Genomic DNA, 22,477 nt, shown 5'->3' on the forward strand with positions numbered 1-22,477 from the left:
AGAATATTCCTGAAACTCCCTGTGTTGCTGTAATATGTATTGGTGTATTTTAAAACACGAGCACAATGCTTGCCATCTAATAGGTGCTCAATATAGTGACTAATAGGAAGGAAGGAAAAAAGAAATGAAGTGAGTTAATGTTTGCATTGATTAAAGAACTATTTGCTTCCCAGTATATAAGCACATATTTAAGGATCTAATTTACTGAACTGAATTTATTGAAATGAAAAAAATAGTAATCCTGGGGCTTCCCTGGTGGCGCAGTGGTTGAGAGTCCGCCTGCCGATGCAGGGGACACAGGTTCGTGCCCGGTCCAGGAAGATCCCACATGCCATGGAGCCGCTAGGCCCGTGAGCCATGGCCGCTGAGCCTGTGCATCCAGAGCCTGTGCTCCGCAATGGGAGAGGCCACAACAGTGAGAGGCCCGCATACAGCAAAAAAAAAAAAAAAGTAATCCTCCATTAAAATAACAAACTTTTTAAAAATTACAGAATAGATCAGGGATATGTTACAAACATCAGATATTTTCTGAGAAGTTTCTTGAAGTTTATCCAATTAACTCTTCAATAACAAAAAATGACCAAATCTCATTTGTCCAGTGCCTATGAATGTTTCTGCATTTGGGTCATGTTTCTACCAAATTATAAAGAAAGCTCATAAATCATTATATTATCTCCTCACAGTCTCCCTTATTTCTAATAATTAGTGCTACTTCTCGCCTTATAACAGCAAACTCAAAGGAATCTCTCTAGTTATGTGAGTTCTGCAAACTTCCAGATTCATATAAGAAATGACTTCAATTACTCACGTTCTTCACTCTTTCCAGTTCCCTTAAGTATTGCAAAAGTATATTAACCAGAATGATGTTCCAAATATTAATACTCCCATCAGTCATTTCTATTTTCTCAGTCTTGGTCACTGGTACCAGTCACTGTTTGTAAAAATTCTACTCAGATTTAGCTACAAAAATGTGCAAATACCTTCAAGTTAATAAGAACCTGCTATATCAAGGGTCTAATAAATATTTCCCTATTGATATTTTGGTGGCTGATTTTCCCACTATATATATATATATACATATATATATATATGCATGCACATTATTTTTAGTGGAATTATAAAGTTATAACATAACACTTAGGAATTTATTGAAAATATTGATAGTTTTAAATTAATAAGTAATACTATACATATATGTATATATCTTTACATCATTTTGACCTAAAGAGATTATAATAAAAAATAATTTCCCTGGACCCTAGCCCTACTCAGTTCAACAACCATTTTCAACTCTTAGCTGTTCCTAGTGTCTCAACTCCATAATTTAAACAATATGATGATGTTGCTTAATTTTAAAACTTCATTTGCTTCCTTTATGACAGATGATGATTTAGCTCTCTTAAAAACATCTTCCTCTCACTACTCCTCCCAACATTCCTCAAATGTCTATATATAAATATTCATATAAATATAGGATAAAATTGTTTTAAATTGTTAGTTAATATTTACATTTTTTGACTATGGAAATATTGATTGATATTTTGGTTATGTAATATTTTTCACAGAATTCTGAAAATGCTGCTCTCTATATTTCTAGTTTCTAGCTATAGCAGCTGACAATTTCCAGTAACAGGTTCATGATCATTTGCATGAACCATTTTTTTAAAAATTTCCTAAAATCATTAGATCTTCTCTTTAGGCCCAGTCTCCTGCAATGTGTAATGTATCACCAATTTTCTATAACTTCACTTCCTAGAACTCTTAAAATTTGAATCTTTAACATCTTGAATTTGTCATTTAATTTTTGTATCTTTTCCTGCATTTATTTCTATTTTTCCTATTGCATTTTAATTCTCTTTTCTAGAACTTCCTTGAATCTTTGTTCAAAGCTACTAATAAATGCTTAATTTTCACTATTACTTTTTTTTTTCAAATTGTTCTTACCTGTTGTAATTCTATTTTATATCAGCTTGCAATTATTTTATGGGTGAATATCTAACGCTTCATCTCTTCACATGGATTATTCAGATTTTGAAATTCTCTTCTCTTATTGTCTGTTTTTCCTCTTGGTTCCTTTATTTTTTATTTATTTATTTATTTTAAACTTACAATTCATTTTATTTTTTTAAATTAATTTATTTTATTTATTTTTGGCTGTGTTGGGTCTTTGTTGCTGTGCGCAGGCTTTCTCTAATTGTGACAAGTGGGGGCTACTTTTTGTTGCAGTGTGCGGGCTTCTCACTGCGGTGGCTTCTCGTTGCGGAGCACAGGCTCTAGGCACGTGGGTGTCAGTAGTTGTGGCCCGCGGGCTCCAGAGCACAGGCTCAGCAGTTGTGGCTCGCAAGTTTAGTTGCTCCGTGGCATGTGGGATATTCCTTGACCAGGGCTCAAACCCATGTCCCCTGCATTGGCAGGCAGACTCCTAACCACTGCACCACCAGGGAAGCCAGTTCCTTTAATTTGTATGTTTTTTTTTTCAAATAACTCATATCTGAGAATACATAAAGAACTCTTACAAATCAGCAAGATAAGAGAAACACCAAATTAAAAATGGATGAAATAATTGAACAAGAACTTTTAAAAAGTGTATCTAAATAGGTAATAATCATATAGTGTTCAGTGTCATCAATCATGAGGGAAATGCAAAAAAAAACTTCAATGTGCTACTCCTATAGATACTTCCAAATGACTAAAATTAAAAGTTGACAATAACAAGAGTTGACAAGAATGTGAAACAATGCAAAGTTGCAGTAGAATAACTCCCATGTCAGACAGCCAAGTCACACTTAAATAAAGCTTACTAGATATATTTTTAAACTATAATTTTTTATTTTTTGTCTATGCATTTTATGTTGCAGGGATGGTGGTGGTCAAGGTCTTACTGTTATTATATATCTGTCATTTCTCTTCTGTATTTTTAAGTGTTTTCACTTTATATATTTTGTTATGTTATCCAGTATACTGGATACTGTAATATCTTCAGTATGGACAATTCTACTTATTCCTGTAAAATAACCCTTTTCTTATTGCATATTTCTTTCCTTCTCAAATACTTTATCAGATACTAATGTTGACCCTGCTGCTTTGGGCATGAATATTTGTTTTCTTATTGACTTTGTTCCTTTCAACTTTCCATTTTCATTTATCTTATGTGTTTCTCATTTTAACCTGAATAGTCTTTTCTTTCAACTCCTTTACCTTTATTTTAAATACTCAATTCACTGTTGATTTAAACATCCATTTACTAGCCTACCCACAAACACAGAAACAAACACAACACTCCTTTTAAGTCAGACCTCAGAAAGATGTTTAGACATCATCTCTTAAGTAGAGATCACAATACCTATTTTTTTCTCTTTTTTTCTTTGTACTTAGAATTCTCTTCTTTCTAACGCAAACTATTCAGGATAGGCACTTGTAACTGAACAATATAAATATATAAATATTTATATATTTATAGGATAAAATTATTTTAACTTGTTAGTTAATATTTACAGTTTTTGACTATGGAAATATTGATTGATATTTTGGTTATGTAATAATTTTCACAGAATTCTGAAAGTGCTGTTCTCTATATTTCTAGTTTCTGGCTATAGCAGCTGAAAATTTCCAGTACCAGGTTTCATTTGCATGAACCTTTTTTTTTTTTTTTTAATTTTCCTAAAAACATTAGATCTTCTCTTTAGGCTCAGTCTAAAGGGAAGTCTAAATTTTAATTTTATATTTTAAATTTAAAAATAAATTTAAAAGTAAATTTATATTTATATAAATATAGGCTTTCAGCCTCTGGTTTGGAATCCATGATTTTTCAAAATACTGCTTTCAGCCTTGCTTCATCAATACTGTTCACAGGCCAGAAGTGTGATGACAACATCACCAAAGTGAGACTGTTAATCATGACACCTCAGGAAGAGTGATGTCAGCATTGTGGAGCTTTAAGTCATTCTTATTTTCTCTCCCCCCATTTTTTTAAACAATTAGAGATATTCATAACTGAACAAAAGTGCCTCATACCTTAAAGCAAGGGATCAATAGTCTTGCCTATCTATGCATCCAAAAGTAAACAAACAAGGCTTCAGAAGGGGCTTTGGATCCAAAAAACTCAGTGAACCTACCCCATCTCCACTCACCATGATCAGAAAAATACCTGGAGAGAGCAAACTTGAACAGATACTCACAGATGAGAGACAAACTGTAGAAGTGCAACCTGCCTGAGGGGAGATTCCAGCATACCACTGGAACTGGATAGAGAGAGTTTGGATGCAGAGGAAGAAGAGGAACTTACCAGAGTTGCCCCCATCCCTAGGGTGACACTTCAAAGGGCTTAGATGTTTGGCAGTGGCAGTAGCGACCTTTCCCACAGGGGAGGTGGAAAGCAGAGACCTTTCCCACATAGTAGGTGAAAAGTGAAAGTGATGAGTCACTCTGGCTACCCCAGTTGCACGGGCTGTGGCTGGAGAAAGCTGTTTCTCCCCAGAACCACCCTGATTTCTGAGGAACAACCTCCATGACTGGGGGAAAGGAGGAGAAAAGGAAGGAGACAGATAAGAATATCAAAGGGCATTAAAGAAACATGGTTCCTGCTGTCTACTTCAGGACTTCAACAGGAAGTCCACCCACAAACCTCTAGGAAGGCCCCATTAGAGCATCTCCCACTGGATTCCTGAGCACCCCCTAAGCCGTGAGTGCTAAACCCACACCTCCCTCCACTCTGCTGCTGGCTTCTTGTGCATGATACCGAGTACGCCCATGAGAGTAAGCTCTGATAGACAGGGACCTTGCTCAGGAAATAAGCCAAGCTTGGTGGACAAGGGAGAACAGCAAAATTAAACTATAGCACTGAATTCTTGAATACAAAAGAGAAAAGTTTAGTTAAGAAGATATGTGCTACTTCAAATGTAAAAGCAGAAGCACATAGGAACAAACAATATGAAAAACCAAGGGAAAATGGTATCACAAAAAGAAAATAATAATTCTCCAGCAACCAAACTGAAGTGCACAGAATATTGTGAACTAACTAGTAAAGAATTTAAAATAGCTGTTATGAAGAAATTCAACACACTATAAGAAAACTCAGAAAAACAATTCAATGATATCAGGAATAAAAGCAATGAACAGAAGGAGTTCTTTACCTAAGAGACTGAAATTATATATAAAAAACAAAACAAAAATACCAAATAGGAATTCTGGAGTTGAAGAATTCAACAAATGAGATGAAGAATGCTATAGAGAACATCTGTATCAGGGCAAATCACATGGAGGAAAGAACAAATGACTTGGAGATTAGAATATAGAAATAATAGAAGAGAGGGAACCAAGATTTTAAAAGAGTGAAGAAAACCTAGAGAGCTGTCAGATTATGATCAGAAAGGCAAATAATCAAATAATTGGGGTTCCAGAAAGAGAAGAGAGGGATAAGGTGAATATATGTATAAAGAAATAATAGCTGAGAACTACCCATACTTGGGGCTGGACTTGGACATACACATTCATGAAGCTAACAGAACACACTATTATCTAAATACATAAAGACCTTCTCCAAGACACATTATAATGAAACTGTCAAAAATCAATAATAAAGAAAGAATCTTAAAGGCAGCCATAGAAAATAGAAAGTAACCTACAAAGCAACCTCCACTAGGGTATCAGCAATTTCTCAGCAGAAATTCTACAGGCTAGGAAAAAGGTGTAATGATGTATTCAAAGTATTGAAAGAAAAAATTTACCAGCCAAGAATGCTTTATCCAGAAAAGTTATCTTTTAGATATAAAAAAGAAATAAAGGCTTTCCCAGAAAAACAAAAGCTGAGGGAGTTTACCAACGCTACACCTATCTTGAGAGAAAAGCTGAAAGGAGCTCTTCAGGAGGAAATGAAATGATGCTAATCAGTGACATGAAAACATATGAAAGTGTTCAATACAGTTGTAAAGGTAAAAAATAGACTGTCAGATTTAGAAAACAGTAACTCTCTTTTAGAATGAGAGTTAACCACTCAACTACAGTAAAAACTTAAAGGAAAAGAGTAGTAAAAATAACTATAGATACTATAAATTGTTAACCAATACATGACATTAAAAATAGGTAAATTGTAATATCAGTAACATAAAAGGGAATAGTAGGGCTTCCCTGGTGGCGCAGTGGTTAAGAGTCCACCTGCTGATGCAGGGGACGCAGGTTCGTGCCCCGGTCCAGGAAGATCCCACATGCCGCAGAGCAGCTGGACCTGTGAGCCATGGCTGCTGAGCCTGCGCGTCCGGAGCCTGTGATCCGCAACGGGAGAGGCCACAACAGTGAGAGGCCTGTGTACCACAAAAAAAAAAAAAAAGGAATAGTAAAGGGGGGAGCCTTTAGAGGTTTTGAAGATAAGTTGCTATCAGCTAAAATGGACTGTTTTATCTGAAAGATGATTTATATAATCTTTAAGTTAACCACATAGCAAAAAAGGAGAGTAAATCTACAAAAGACAAAGAAAGTGGAAACAGAGCATATCACCATGGAAAATAACCAATTTACAAAAGTAGACAGAGACGGAGGGAAAAAGAAACAGTGGAAATACAAAACAACCAGAAAATGATTAATAAGATCATTTTAGTAAGTCCCTACATATCAATAATCACTCAATGTAAATGAATTGAATTCACCAATCAAAAGGCACAGAGTGCCTTGGTGGATTAAAAAAATAAGACCCAACTATATGCTGTGTACAAGAGACTCATTTCAGCTTTAAAGACACAATAGGTTCAAAGTAAAGGAGTGGAAGATGATATTCTACACAAGTGGAAACCAAAAGAAAACAGGGATAGCCAAACATATACCAGACAAAATAGACTTTAAGCCAAAAATGGTAATAAGAGACCAAGAAGTCATTATATATTGAAAAATGCATCAAGAAGATATAAAAATCATTGTAAATATGTAAGCATCCAAAATTGAAGCACCTAAATATATCAAGCAAATACTAACAAATCTGAAGGGAGAAATAGACATTACAATAATAGTAGGGGAGTTCAGTACCCCTACTTTCACCAATGGATATAGATCATCCAGTCAGAAAATCAACAAGGAAACATTGGAATTGAAACATACTTTAAACTAAATGGACTTAATAGACAACTACAGAACATTCCATGTGACAGCAGCAGAATATACACTCTTTTCAATGCACTCAGAACATTCTCCAGGATAGATCAAGTGATAGGACACAAAACAAGTCTTAGCAAATTTAAGACTGAAATTATACCAACTATCCTTTCTGACCACAAAGTTATGAAACTAGAAATGAACAAGAGAAAAGCTAGAAAATCTGAAATGTATGGAAACTAAACAACACTTCTGAACAACATATGGGTCAAAGAAGAAATCAAAAGAGAAATTCTTAAATGTTGCAAAACAAATGAAAATGGACACAACATATCAAAACCTATAGGATGCCGCAAACATAATTCTGAGAGGAAAGTCTATAGTGACAAATCCATATATTAAGAGGGTGGAAAGATCTCAAATAAACAACTTAACTTTACACCCCACAAGCAACTAGAAAAAGAAGAACAAATTAAGCACAAATTTGGCAGAAGAAAGAAATAATAAATATCAGGCTGGAAACAAAGAAATAGAGACAAGAAAAAAAAAATCAGTGAAACTAAAAACTAGTTTTCTGAAAAGATGAAATCAACAAACCTTTAGCTAGACTAAGAAGAAAGGAGTGAAAATCTAAAATAAGAAATGAAAGGGGAGACATTCCAGCTGGTACTAAAGAAATACATAAGATCAAAAGAAACACAGAAAGAAAACTATAAATCAATACCCCTAATGAATATAAATGTAAAATTTTTCAACAAAATATTGGCAAACCAAATTTAAGACCACATTAAAATGATTATGTACAGTAACCAAGTGGATTTTTCCCTGAGATGAAAGGAAGGTTCAACGTACACAAATCAATAATTGTAATACATTACATTAATAGAATGAAAGATAAAAATCATATGATCATCTCAATAGTTGTAGAGAAAGCATTTGACAAAATACAACATTCTTTCATGAAGAAAACCCTCAACAGTTTGGGTATAGAAAGAACAAACTTCAAAATAATAAAGGCCATGGACAACAAACCCACAGCTAACCTTATATTAAATATTGAAAAATTGAAATCTTTTCCTTTAAGATCAGGAAAAATATAAGGATGCCCATTATTATCACTCTTATACAATACACTATAGTACTGGAAGTCCTAGCTGGAATAGTTAGGCAAGACAAAGAAATAAAAGGCATCCAAATTAGAAAGGAAAAAGTAAAACTGTTTACTCTTTTACGGATGATATCATTTTTTTAATAGAAAATCCCAAACACTCCACCAAAAAACTGTTGGATCTAATCACCAAATTCAGTAAAGTTGCAGGATATAAGATCAACATGTAACAATTAGTTGCATTTCTACATATTAATAATAAAACATCTGAAAAAGAAATAAAGAAAATGTCCCATTTACAACAGCATAAAAATACCTAGGAATAAATACATCCAAGTAAATGAAAGGTCTATTATAACCAAAACTAAAACCTCACATTTGTTAGAATAGCTATCAAGAAGACAAGGTATAACAAGAGTTGATGAGGATGTTAAGAGAACTTTTGTGCACTATTGATGGGAATGTAAATTTGTTTAACACTATAAAAAGTATTATGGAGTTTCCTCAAAACATTTAAAAAAAAGGACTATCATATGATCCAGCAATTCCACTTCTTGGTATTTATCCAAAGGAAACAAAAATACTAATGCAAAAAAGATATATGCACGACTATGTTCACTGCATATAAACCAGGTAAATGCCCACACCCTACTCTTAGATTTTCTGATTTAGTTGTCTTATAATCCTGTTTAACACTCAATAGTTTTTGTTTTAATTGCCTCAGATAATTCTAATGTACAGCCTGATCTGAGAATCATTGACTAGCTCCTGCTTTACCTTTATTTCTCTGGAGGAAACTGGTATCCCTGTTAAGAAAAGATGTTTTTCTACAGACCAAAAAACAAAAAGCTAAATTTAGAAAAGCTATTTGATACAAGGTAGTGAGCAAGTAATTTAAGATTTCTTGTTCTCACTTTTTATGTATAAAACCTGGAATATAATGAATGCCCACCTCACATTATTATTTGAAAGAATATATGTGGTAATGTATATGAGGTGGGGTTTTTTGTTATAATAGCACATCCTAGCTATATTCTATTCATTAATTCATCTGTTTTTCTATTAATTAAATAGGTACTTATTGAGCCTTTAGTATATGCCAGATGCTGGTGATTAATTAGAAAACAAAAACAAGTTTAAATGCCTTCCTAGAGCCTAGATACTGGGGGTGGAAAAAACTGTAAGTAAATAAATAGATTGATAGATAACCTAATGTCAGGTTGCATTAAGTGACATTATGAAAACAAATAATGGAAATAAAATTAAAAATTAAGAGGGCATACTTTTTAGTTTGGATAATCAAAGAACTCTTGATGAGGTAATATTTATATAAAGACCCAATGAAATGATGAAATATACCACTGGAATATCTGAACAGAATGTTCCATTCAGAGGTAACAATGAAAAAAGACCTGAGGTTAGTGTTATTTCTGTTATTTTTTTGTTTGGCTGGTTTTTGGCTTTGGTTTTGTGTTTTTTGATTTTTGTTTTTTTTTTTGAGAGATTAGCTAGTGAGCCAGGGGCCTAACAATGTAGTCTTACAAAGTACAACTAGACTACTTTTTATTTTAAGGTTGAAAAGGAAACATTTTAGATATTTTAAAAGTATAATGATGTAAACCAGCTTTATTTTAAAGGATCTTGGAGAGTGGTGTAGGGGGCAAGACTGAATACAAAGCATGTAGGTAGGAGTCATTTGCATTGGCTGTTCATTTGACAAAAGGAATGTTGGTACAGGTGTTGAGAAGTGGTAATTTCAAAGATATGTTTTGAAACCATAATCAATTTGCTTTGTTGATAGATAAGAGGTAGGGTTGAAAAAAATGTGACAAATCCAAGATAACTCCAAGCTTTATAATATAACAAACAGTGGATTTTACTCACATACTTTCTCTTTTAATCTTAAAATAGCCCTTCAAGTTCAGTGACATTATGCTATTTTACAAATTAGGAGATTTCAGAGAAGTTTAGTTTCTGTGCATCACACAAAGCATAAATTTTATTTCATTATGTTTTAATTTTACTCTAAATTTTTGATATTGTGAGGAATTATACAATTGTTAATGTATTTTACATGTTTTTTTCATTTACTTTGCTGATACTATTTTCAATCCCAATTTATTCTCAGTGATGTAATGAGAAGGCAGTAAGAAACTCAAACACAGGTGAGATTATCAAGAGAAATTTAGATTCAAGAAGCATAAAATATGGGCATAAAATGATAGCACTTTGTTGTTTCTGGGGTATAAAGGGTGAGGGACGTATGGGCTGGGGCTTCTGGGAGAAATTTGTCCACCATATTGAGTAACATGGACTTGACTTTTGAATCAGTTATTCTCTCAAAACCAAATTATTTAATGGTGGATTTTTATGTCTAAAGCCTTGAAATTACTAATCTCTTGATAGACTATGGGAAATCACAACAAAATAGCTAACTCTTTAAAGGTAAGTATATACTTTCAACCAAAAAATCACTAGAATTGACAAAAATGAATCATAACTATTGTAAATATTGTCATTTCCCGCCCAATTTTGTAATTTTTATTCCTTGAATTGAAATAATAATTTATTGAAGAAAAATCACCTCTAGTTTCTTTATTTCAAAGGTCAATAATTAATTACTGTGCATTAATACATAAATGATAAAGTACTTAAAAGCCTACCAGTTTCATCTTTTTATGTTTAATTAGAACAATATGGTTTCACTTTCCAAGAATCTGTCAAAATTCTGGATGTGGTTTAACCACCATGGTAACTGGCCACCAAGTCTGTTAATATAAATCAAAAAGTTATAGCTAGTTGCCTGAAGAAAATATTCCTGACTCTCTTCTGTCTGCCTCTGTATCTCCATGACTTTAAATTGTTCTGACAAGCAGCACATGATTATTTTGCAGTGGATACCTCCTCAATAAGAAAATCATAGTGAAGAACGTAAAAAAACAGTTGACAACAATAACCAGATTTCCACACATTCCATTCTATTTTAAGATTGTTGCTAAGCTTCAGCACAGCTGGTTTTCCAGAGTATAAAGAAATACTTTACCTTTCTCATGGTATTAATACTTCATACCACTCTCTCTTTTATGTGAAAAAAAAAACCTTGCCTTCCATGTCACAGGTTGGTAAACAGTAACCTCGATTTCAACCTGTGTATTACACTTTATGAAAATACTTTAGTATCGTTTGCTTTGGTTTGGTTTATCATCCATACTTAGAAAAGGGAATTACAAAATAAATGGCATTATTCACCATTAAAAACTCTTGGCTTCAGGAATACTTATTAACATGAAAAGGTCAAATCTCTAAACCAGAGAGTGAGTTAAACAATTGGTCGTTTTTCTGTTGTACCTAAAAATGTTTTCCTCAGCTGACACCTATATACCTAGCATTTTACAACAGTACCACTGACATGTAGCCACTGTAATTCTAATAGAGTTTGAGTTCTTGGTCTATGTTCTAATGTAAAGTTATTTAGGTGCTATTTTCATTCTTGTTGCCATTGATAGATGTAAACATTGTAATTCAATGTCTCTCTGTACTCCATTAACACCTCACTCCATGAAAGTTGTATTTGCTTTTCTGGACCCAACTGGTAATATAACATAGAATAGTGGAAACTTGTTATTACAAGATGATCTCAAGTAGATCTCATGAAATGCTCTAAACCTTCTCTCAAGCTTTCTGGAAATGACCCTAAGTGAAGGGGGCTGGCAAAAAGCTTTCATAGTATGTATATATACAAAAGAAGGACCTATGAAAACAGATGAACCCTCCCCAGGAACCGAAATTCAGTAAGGCGGAACCAGTATATAACAGAAATTATTAGAACATGAAACCAAAGATATAAGCTAATTCGAGCTTGCAAGGTCTAATAGGGCATATTAAAGATTTTGCTCTTATTCTCAGAATACCAGGAAGCCACCCAAGGATTTCAAACTGAGAAATATATGCTCTCACTTCAGTTTTGGAAATGTCATTTTGGCTGAAGTGGAATAGGATAAGAAAAATGTGAGACAACAGTTGTCAAAATGAATAAATGGTAAATGAAGCCAGAATTGAGCCATTTTACGGAGCAGGGTAAAGTTGTTCCATGCCCATCAAAATTGTCCTTCAGAGTGAATCCTGAATCTACAGTCAGGACAACATCCTTTCACCTTACAGCCTTTATCACATATTAATTTACAAATATCCTTAGAAATGATATGGTATGAGTTGTTGCTTAATGGGTATAGAGTTTTAGTTTTGCAAGATGAAAAGAATTCTGGAGATTGGTTGCAAAACAATGTGAATATACTTAACACTGTTGAACTGTACAGTTAAAAATTGTTAAGATGATAAATCTTATGTGTACTTTACCACAATTAAAAATTTTTAAGTAAAAAAAAAAAAAAAGGAAGGGGGCATATTTGTGAGTCATTTAACTGTTTACAAAACACTTTTCATTGTTCTTTAAATGTGATCTATACCAAGAAAGCAATGTTAGTTTCATTAGCAGATTAAAATACTGGAAACTTAGAGCAGTTAAATGAATTGCCACAGGTTAAATAGATTTGTAAATGGGAAAACTTTTAAATTCAGGACCTTTGATATGTAATCCCATATTTTTTATACTACCCCCAAAATGTTTTGAAAACATATTTTGGTACTACGAGAAGGAAAAGATTTTATCATTGAGTAAGTGTTAGAAAGTGTATGTCAAAAGTCCATAAGAACAAATAATTGTAAAAAGTCTCAAAGCCCTGACAGCAAATTCTTATGCTTTTTATGTTCTTTCTTTGAGTAAAGGTGTTGTACACAATTGTAATATTCAAACAATATGTATTTTATTTTTATATGGTATTTTTTGCCTTTTTTTCAGCTTTATTGAGGAATAACTTCCAAATAAAATTGTAAGATATTTAAAGGGGGAAAAAATCCACCTACCTCCAGTCACACTTTTACCTGTGTTCCTCCCTGCCTGGTATAATATCATTCCATTTTTCAAGAAATACCTAGTACTAAAGAAAGACAACATCATTCACCTTAGTATAAGTAAGAATTATGAAGACTAGTGAGAGAAAAACAAATTAGTCTCAGGAAAAGAAAAAGCATGTGGAAATAGTGAAGACCATTCAAAGACTATTTACTCAGAGCTTGCTGGCCAAGGGAGTCAACTACCATCATCTGCCTTGGCAAAGACTCTAAGTCAGGGAGGGGAGTGGGAAAGCTTTATAGTAAAAGGAAATAGAGAAGGCTTATGCTGTGCTCTGATTGGGGGTTGATGGCATAGAAGGCTAGTGGCAGGCTACCTAGAAATGGAACATCCTATCTTCCTATGTGATTGGTTTGGGGACTGTACTTGGCTCTCTCTCGTTGATCCTGAGGAACAAAAATTAGGGAATCTGGCAGTCATTGACCAAGTCCTCACTGTTCTGTGCTGAATGCTTCAGAGATTGTGGTTTGTCTTCTTGGGCTGTTTGCTTTACAGGTCCAAGTTCAATTGTCATGTATTCTCCATTGTATATTCATTCTCTCAGGCACATGAGAAATGTTTAGAAATATCAGATTAGTAATAAATGAGAAAAAGCAAGTACACTGGAAGGTTTTCATGTAGTGGCAAAAGTTTCAATAGGAGTCAAAACCCAAGGTGACCTCAAAAGAAAATTGTGACACCTGTAAAACCTAGAATATATACAGTCATTAAATGGTGTTTATTCAAGCTAATGTAAATAATCGGTGCAACGAGAGAAGAAAAAGGAAAAAATAAAAACGGTAACAAAAAATATATATTTTTTAAATAATTTCTCCATATTTTATCAGAAACAAGAGTTCTAGCTTCTCTCTCAAACACCTGTCAAGTTCTCAATTCTTGACTACCAGAAATCTCCATTATTCATTTAAGGAAGAAATCATTCAAGCATACACAATTTACAAAAATAAATTATGCAAAATCCTAAATTGAAATCCATTCAGTATATTTCAATGTAATTTTATGAATTATGTAGTCATTCAGTTGTCTCAAATCTACTTAGCTACATTTTTCTTCACATAATTGAGTCAGTCCACACAGAAATAAAAGTAGTTAAAACAACTTTTAAAACAGTTATTACAATATCTTATTAAAATCATCCCAACTTAAGATTTAGTCCAATAACGAACCCAAAACAATTAAGAAAATGGGAATAGGAATATACATATTTGTAATTACCTTAAATGTAAATAGACTAAATGCTCTCACCAAAAGACACAGATTGGCTGAATGGATACAAAACAAGACCCATATATATGCTGTCTACAAGAGACCCACTTCAGACCTTGAGACACATACAGACTGAAAGTAAGAGGATGGAAAAAGATATTCCATGCAAATGGAAACCAAAAGAAAGCTGGAGTAGCAATTCTCATATAAGATAAAATAGACTTTAAAATAAAGACTATTACAAGAGACAAAGAAGGACACTACATAATGATCAAGGGATCGATCCAAGAAGAAGATGTAACAATTGTAAATATTTATGCACCCAACATAGGAGCACCTCAATACATAAGGCAAATACTAACAGCCATAAAAGGGGAAATCGACAGTAACACATTCATAGTAGGGGACTTTAACACCCCACTTTCACCTATGGACAGATCATCCAAAATTAAAATAAATAAGGAAACACAAGCTTTAAATGATACATTAAACAAGATGGACTTAATTGAAATTTATAGGACATTCCATCCAAAAACAACAGAATACACATTTTTCTCAAGTGCTCATGGAACATTCTCCAGGATAGATCATTCTTGGGTCACAAATCAAGCCTTGGTAAATTTAAGAAAATTGAAATTGTATCAAGTATCTTTACCGATCACAACACTATGAGACTAGATATCAATTACAGGAAAAGATCTGTAAAAAATACAAACACATGGACGCTAAACAATACACTACTTGATAACGAGGTGATCACTGAAGAAATCAAAGAGGAAATAAAAAAATACCTGGAAACAAAAGACAATGGAGGCACGACGACCCAAAACCTATGGGATGCAGCAAAAGCAGTTCTAAGAGGGAAGTTTGTAGCAATACAATCCTACCTTAAGAAACAGGAAACATCGCAAATAAACAACCTAACCTTGCACCTTAAGCAATTAGAGAAAGAAGAACAAATAAACGCCAAAGTTAGCAGAAGGAAAGAAATCATAAAAAACGGATCAGAAATAAATGAAAAAAAATGAAGGAAACAATAGCAAAGATCAATAAAACTAAAAGGTGGTTCTTTGAGAAGATAAACAAAATTGATAAACCATTAGCCAGACTCATCAAGAAAAAACGGGAGAAGACTCAAATCAATAGAATTAGAAATGAAAAAGGAGAAGTAACAACGGACACCACAGAAATACAAAAGATCACTACAATCAGCTCTATGCCAATAAAATGGACAACCTGGAAGAAATGGACAAATTCTTAGAAATGCACAACCTGCCAAGACTGAACCAGGAAGAAATAGAAAATATGAACAGACCAATCACGAGCACTGAAATTGAAACTGTGATTAAAAATCTTCCAACAAACAAAAGCCCAGGACCAGATGGCTTCACAGGCGAATTCTATCAAACATTTAGAGAACAGCTAACACCTATCCTTCTCAAACTCTTCCAAAATATAGCAGAGGGAGGAACACTCCCAAACTCATTCTACAAAGCCACCATCACCTTGATACCGAAACCAGACAAGGATGTCAAAAAGAAAGAAAACTACAGGCCAATATCACTGATGAACACAGATGCAAAAATCCCCAACAAAATACTAGCAAACAGAATCCAACAGCACATTAAAAGGATCATACACCATGATCAGGTGGGGTTCATCCCAGGAATGCAAGGATTCTTCAATATACGTAAATCAATCAACATGATACACCATATTAACAAATTGAAGGAGAAAAACCATATGATCATCTCAATAGATGCAGAGAAATCTTTTGACAAAGTTCAACACCCATTTATGATTAAAAACAGTGCAGAAAGTAGGCATAGAGGGAACATTCCTTAACATAATAAAGGCCATATATGACAAACCCACAGCCAACATCATTCCCAATGGTGAAAAACTGAAAGCATTTCCACTAAGATAAGGAACAAGACAAGGTTTCCCAACCTCACCACTCTTATTCAACATAGTTTTGGAAGTTTTAGCCACAGCAATCAGAGAAGAAAAGGAAATAAAATGAATCCAAATTGGAAAAGAAGAAGTAAAGCTGTCACTGTTTGCAGATGATATGATACTATACATAGAGAATCCTAAAGAGGCTACCAGAAAACTACTAGAGCTAATCAATGAATTTGGTAAAGTAGCAGGATACAAAACTAATGCATAGAAATCTCTGGCATTCCTATACACTAATGAAAAATCTGAAAGTGAAATTAAGAAAACACTCCCATTTACCACTGCAACAAAAAGAATAAAATATCTAGGAATAAACCTACCTAAGGAGACAAAAGACGTGCATGCAGAAAATTATAAGACACTGATGAAAGTAATTAAAGATGATACAAATAGATGGAGAGATATACCATGTTCTTGGATTGGAAGAATCAACATTGTGAAAATGACTCTACTACCCAAAGCAATCTACAAATTCAATGCAATCCCTATCAAACTACCACTGGCATTTTTCACAGAACTAGAACAAAAAATTTTGCAATTTTTATGGAAACACAAAAGACCCCGAATAGCCAAAGCAATCTTGAGAACGAAAAACGAAGCTGGAGGAATCAGGCTCCCTGACTTCAAACTATACTACAGAGGTACAGTAATCAAGACAGTACGGTACTGGCACAAAAACAGAAAGATAGACAAATGGAACAGGATAGAAAGCCCAGAGATAAACCCACGCACATATGGTCACCTTATCTTTGATAAAGGAGGCAGGAATGTACAGTGGAGAAAGGACAGCCTCTTCAATAAGTGGTGCTGGGAAAACTGGACAGGGAAACATAAAAGTATGAGATTATATGACTCCCTAACACCATACACAAAAATAAGCTCAAAATGGATTAAAGACCTAAGTGTAAGGCCAGAAACTATCAAACTCTTAGAGGAAAACTTAGGCAGAACACTCTATGACATAAATCACAGCAAGATCATTTTTGACCCACTTCCTAGAGGAATGGAAATAAAAACAAAAATAAACAAATGGGACATAATGAAACTTCAAAGCTTTTGCACAGCAAAGGAAACCATAAACAAGACCAAAGGACAACCCTCAGAATGGGAGAAAATATTTGCAAATGAAGCAACTGACAAAGGATTAATTTCCAAAATTTACAAGCAGCTCATGCACCTCAATAACAAAAAAACAAACAACCCAATCCAAAAATGGGCAGAAGACCTAAATAGAGATTTCTCCAAAGAAACTTTACAGACTGCCAACAAACACATGAAAGAATGCTCAACATCATTAATTATTAGAGAAATGCAAATCAAAACTACAATGAGATATCTCACACCAGTCAGAATGGCCATCACCAAAAAATCTAGAAACAATAAATCCTGGAGAGGGTGTGGAGAAAAGGGAACCCTCTTGCACTGCTGGTGGGAATGTGAATTGGTACAGCCACTATGGAGAACAGTATGGAGGTTCCTTAAAAAACTACAAATAGAACTACCATATGACCCAGCAATCCCACTACTGAGCATATACCCTGAGAAAACCATAATTCAAAAAGAGTCATGTACCACAATGTTCATTGCAGCTCTATTTACAATAGCCAGGAGATGGAAACAACCTAAGTGTCCATCATCGGATGAATGGGTAAAGAAGATGTGGCACATATATACAATGGAATATTACTCAGCCATAAAAAGAAACGAAATTGAGCTATTTGTAATGAGGTGGATAGACCTAGAGTCTGTCATACAGAGTGAAGTAAGTCAGAAAGAGAAAGACAAATACCGTATGCTAACACATATATATGGAATTTAAGAAAAAAAAATGTCATGAGAACCTAGCGGTAAGACAGGAATAAAGACACAGACCTACTAGAGAATGGACTTGAGGATATGGGGAGCGGGAAGGGTAAGCTGTGACAAAGCGAGAGAGACGCATGCACATATATATACTACCAAACGTAAGGTAGATAGCTAGTGGGAAGCAGCCGCATAGCACAGGGAGATCAGCTCGGTGCTTTGTGACTGCCTGGAGGGGTGGGATAGGGAGGGTGGGAGGGAGGGAGATGCAAAAGGGAAGAGATATGGGAACATATCTATATTTATAACTGATTCACTTTGTTATGAAGCAGAAACTAACACACCATTGTATTGCAATTATACTCCAATAAAGATGTAAAAAAAAAAAAAATTAGTCCAAAGGAAACAGTTTTTCTTTGTTTTCTCCATTCTTTTCTCTTGATTTTTTTTTGTGTCCTTTTCTTTAGTTACCCCTTTCCTTTTCCTTTCTTCATTCACTCTCTTTGTTACTTTCCATTTCTTTCTCACTTTCCTCTTTCTTCTTTCATTCTATTCTAGAACCATTTTCTTTCTTTCATTGTGAATGCATTGATGATGCTTTTAATTTTCTGATGCTTTGACATGGAAGAGAGTGACATTCCTAGGGCTAGCCAATTTATAGCAATAGGAATGGACTAGCATGCAGGTGTGCCTTTCACATGCAAATCAGCCAATCCAAAGCCTATACTATCAACCCTCTCTTTTGTCCAGATCTCATGTCACTTTCTTTCTGTCCTAATCACCCCAGAGCCAGGAAATAAACATCTAGGGACAGCCCTTATACCCCAGAGCCTACTGAAATTATTCAAACTTGCCAGTCCCAAACCTGCTCACCCTGCCTTGTCTTTCCTGTGGAAACCACAATAAAGGCTCCTACCACTGCTTCTTCCTGCTCCTTCTGCCTCCTGCCTGACTCCAATGTTTCTCCATGTGGCCCTGCATGGCATGGCAAGTCCCTCCTCTTGGGAACTGTGAGAAGCAAACTATCTCTTCAATGGCAATTGCCACCAGATCTGTTGTCCTGACTGTACCCGAATAATAAAATCCACATTTTAAAATAGTAATATCTGATGTGAAAGGTGGCAAAGGACTGCTGAGTGAGAGAAAAAAGTCAGCTTACAATATTTTTTTTTGTAGACTTTCTTTGAGTTTAATTGGTTTTCTGATGAATTCTCAAGCCATGAATGTATATAGTCCTTAATGAGCACTCATGCCCTAACCTTGTGTAAGGAAAGCATTCTAAAGTCAATTTATAGTAGATGGAATATTACACTTAAAGCATCTGGAGCACTTTTAATTTTCTTATCCTCAGAAAATAATAGAGAATTATCAGACTTGCCCCTGTAACTAGTTATGCATTTCTTCAGAAGAAATTGAATAGTCTCATTCTTCAAAATAGCTAACCTAGAGGAGCACCCAAATAATTAAATCCCCTTCCTCAAAATGAAGAATTAAAAGCAAAGACATCTTGCTAGAGACACATATGCAAGAAAAACATTCCATAAGACTACCAAGAATAGACTGCATGAAAAAAAAGAAAACATAAAGTTGGCTGATGTCTAAAACCAGTGTCCTTCAAAAATTTTTGATGGCCTGTCTCCTCAGTACAAAATCTTGAGTGCATCCCTCAATATAAAAATTTATTTCAAAGTATAAATGTGTGTACTGACAAATTAGTGTAGTGAAGCACAATCTATTTCTCGATTTCTAGACTCATACAAAGAAATAGAATTTATTATTTTCTTTTTATACCTCAATGCATTATTTATGACAGTCTCTCCAATGCACATACCTCTTGGAGAACTTCAGGTAACATATAGCTTGCTATCTAGTCCAGATTACTGAAACAGCCTTCTGCCTTTGTCTCTTCTTTTCTGGCCTCCCCCAGCCCTACTAACATTCTTCATACAGCAGCCGCAGTGATATTTTTAAAACATTAGTCAGTTTTTGTCCTTCTCTTTAGATTCCTCCAAATCTTCCAACTGTCAGAGTTTGAGTTTCCCAGATGTAGACTGTGAGATGAGGTTTGGTATGCAAGTGATTTTATAAGGAAATGTTCCCAGGGAAACTGGTAAGGAACTGTTCCCAGGGGAAACTGGGAGAGCAGAACAGAGAAAGGGAGAAATCCAAGCAAGGTTCTATCACAGGCAAAGTCCCAGAGAGGGTCCTTTCAGCCTAATCCCAAAGAACTCTGAAGAGAAAATTAACCCTCAGTATTTTCTCAACCAGAGGCTGCACCCATGAATCATCTAATTACTGGTAGGGAGGTCACAGAAATAAATTTTCAGATGCTTTTCTGCAATGTGGATAAGGCAGGCCACTGCCACTGAAAAGCAATCATCTAAAAAAAGAGTCACAGGCACTAGTTCTTGGAAAAAAAGCACACTGAAGCTGAAATATGCACAAAAATGGTCATAGAGATCTGAGAGAATTTGGGCACCAATATTATTCATTACATAATCTCACTGAGAAAAGAGTCTAAACTACTTACTATGGCTTTGTGAGATTTAGCCCTGACTCTTCTTCAGCCTCATCTTGTATCATCTCCCACCCCATCCCTCACCATACGCAAACTAACCAATGTACATTCTCTTGCTTTAGCCAACCAAGTTTGATCCATGTGGCTTTATTCCCTTTGCCTGAACTCACTGACCCCCTTGTCGTGTGTCTGATTCTAACTTAAGTTGAAATGGTTTCTTTTAACAGAGTCCTTCCATAGAAATTTCCACACCCCTCAGACTCTTGGCTATAAGAGTTTATTTTCTTTATAGTACTGATTGCAATCTGAAATCATCCTATTTATTATTTTATTGTCTCTATCCCCCCTCATTGTAATGTAAACTTCATGTCAGTCTTAATCATCCTTTTATCCCCACCACACAAAACAGTGTCTGACATGTGCTAGGTGATCAATAGTTGTTTATTTAATAAATAAATAAAGGGCCATACATGACCTCCTTATATCTTGCTGTCTGCTCCATCGTAACTTCCTTAGATACTTATCCTCTAATAACAGGACTGTTCTTAGGAAACGGTAAGCATCTCATCAAGAATAAATTAAAGCAAGAGTTTAAGAAGGAATTTCCTCAGCATAAAATGAAGCAGCTACATAAGCTATTAGAGTGCACTGCCATGTTGTTCAAACTGCCTGTTTGTGATTGTCAAAAAATGCATCTTTGATTGATCTCACTGAGGTCCCTTGCCTTGGACTTCACAGCTTGGACAAATATGAGAATCTATTTCTGTTTATATAAGCTGTATTCTAGAAGGCAGCAATATACCTGAACACAGCAGGAACAGAATAGAGCCTGAGATTTCTGATGTATAAAATGGCATATGTGGGTGTCAAAATTTAACTCACAATACTTCATATATACTAAGAGAAATATGCCTAATTTAGTTTGCCTATAAACAATGACCATTACTCCCCATGTTTCCACTCATGGGTTAGAGAAAACACTCTCACTTTGGATACTTCTAGTTTAAAACTTAATACAATTCAAGAATTTAAAGAGTCTACTGAATAATTTAAATAATTTAAATCCAAGTCTATGATTTAAAGACTCCATTTAGATAATGATCAGTCTTACTAGAAAAATTGCTCAGTCACTCAAGTATCTCAGGCATGTACCTCTTTCCCTGGATCCTCCCTAGGGTTGGGTACAAATATACAAAGGAAGAATGTGCCTTCTGTACACGTCTGGCCAGAGGAAAGTCTCAGCGACTTTCGTTGTCATGTCCTGTGGCTTCACCCCAGGACTATGTCCCCAGTCTGTCCCTTGGCTACTTCCAAATGAGTAAAGTATGAAGCTAATATGACTCAAAGTCTTGTTTTTCTCTCCTTTTATGTTTGGTCTAAGTTCTAAGATATTCTTTTATTATAGGTAGAAGATACAAAGGTATAAAAAATAATTTTATAGAATATGTATAGCTCATATTTATATAAGAAAATGGATAAGTAATCTTATTAAAACCATTATGTATGCTTGTCAATCTAATGTGCATGATGAGTCAAAATTATTTCATGGGCTTCCCTGGTGGTGTAGTGGTTGAGAGTCCACCTGCCAATGCAGGGGACACGGGTTTGAGCCCTGGTCTGGGAAGATCCCACATGCTGCGGAGCAACTGGGCCCGTGAGCCACAATTACTGAGCCTGTGTGTGCGATGAAGAGTGGCCCCCGCTTGCCACAACTAGAGAAAGCCCTTGCACAGAAATGAAGACCCAACACAGCCATAAATAAATAAATTTAAAAAAATTATTTCATTTACATTACTATATATAATTTAATGTCTTGCATTTTGTCACAGAA

The 22,477-nt window shown here is 34.7% G+C and overlaps 1 long non-coding RNA gene across 1 annotated transcript in view; it reads right to left on the minus strand.

Moving 5' to 3' along the window:
* Positions 1–20,190, minus strand: part of LOC137223178 (uncharacterized) — a 105,418-nt gene extending 85,228 nt beyond the window's left edge. The window contains exon 1 of the long non-coding RNA XR_010942747.1: positions 19,960–20,190. This is a non-coding gene — a long non-coding RNA (uncharacterized lncRNA). The remainder of the gene's footprint in view (positions 1–19,959) is intronic.
* Positions 20,191–22,477: the final 2,287 nt, after the last annotated feature.

Source organism: Pseudorca crassidens, chromosome 4 (assembly GCF_039906515.1).
Source record: "Pseudorca crassidens isolate mPseCra1 chromosome 4, mPseCra1.hap1, whole genome shotgun sequence".
Lineage (NCBI taxonomy): Eukaryota > Metazoa > Chordata > Mammalia > Artiodactyla > Delphinidae > Pseudorca > Pseudorca crassidens.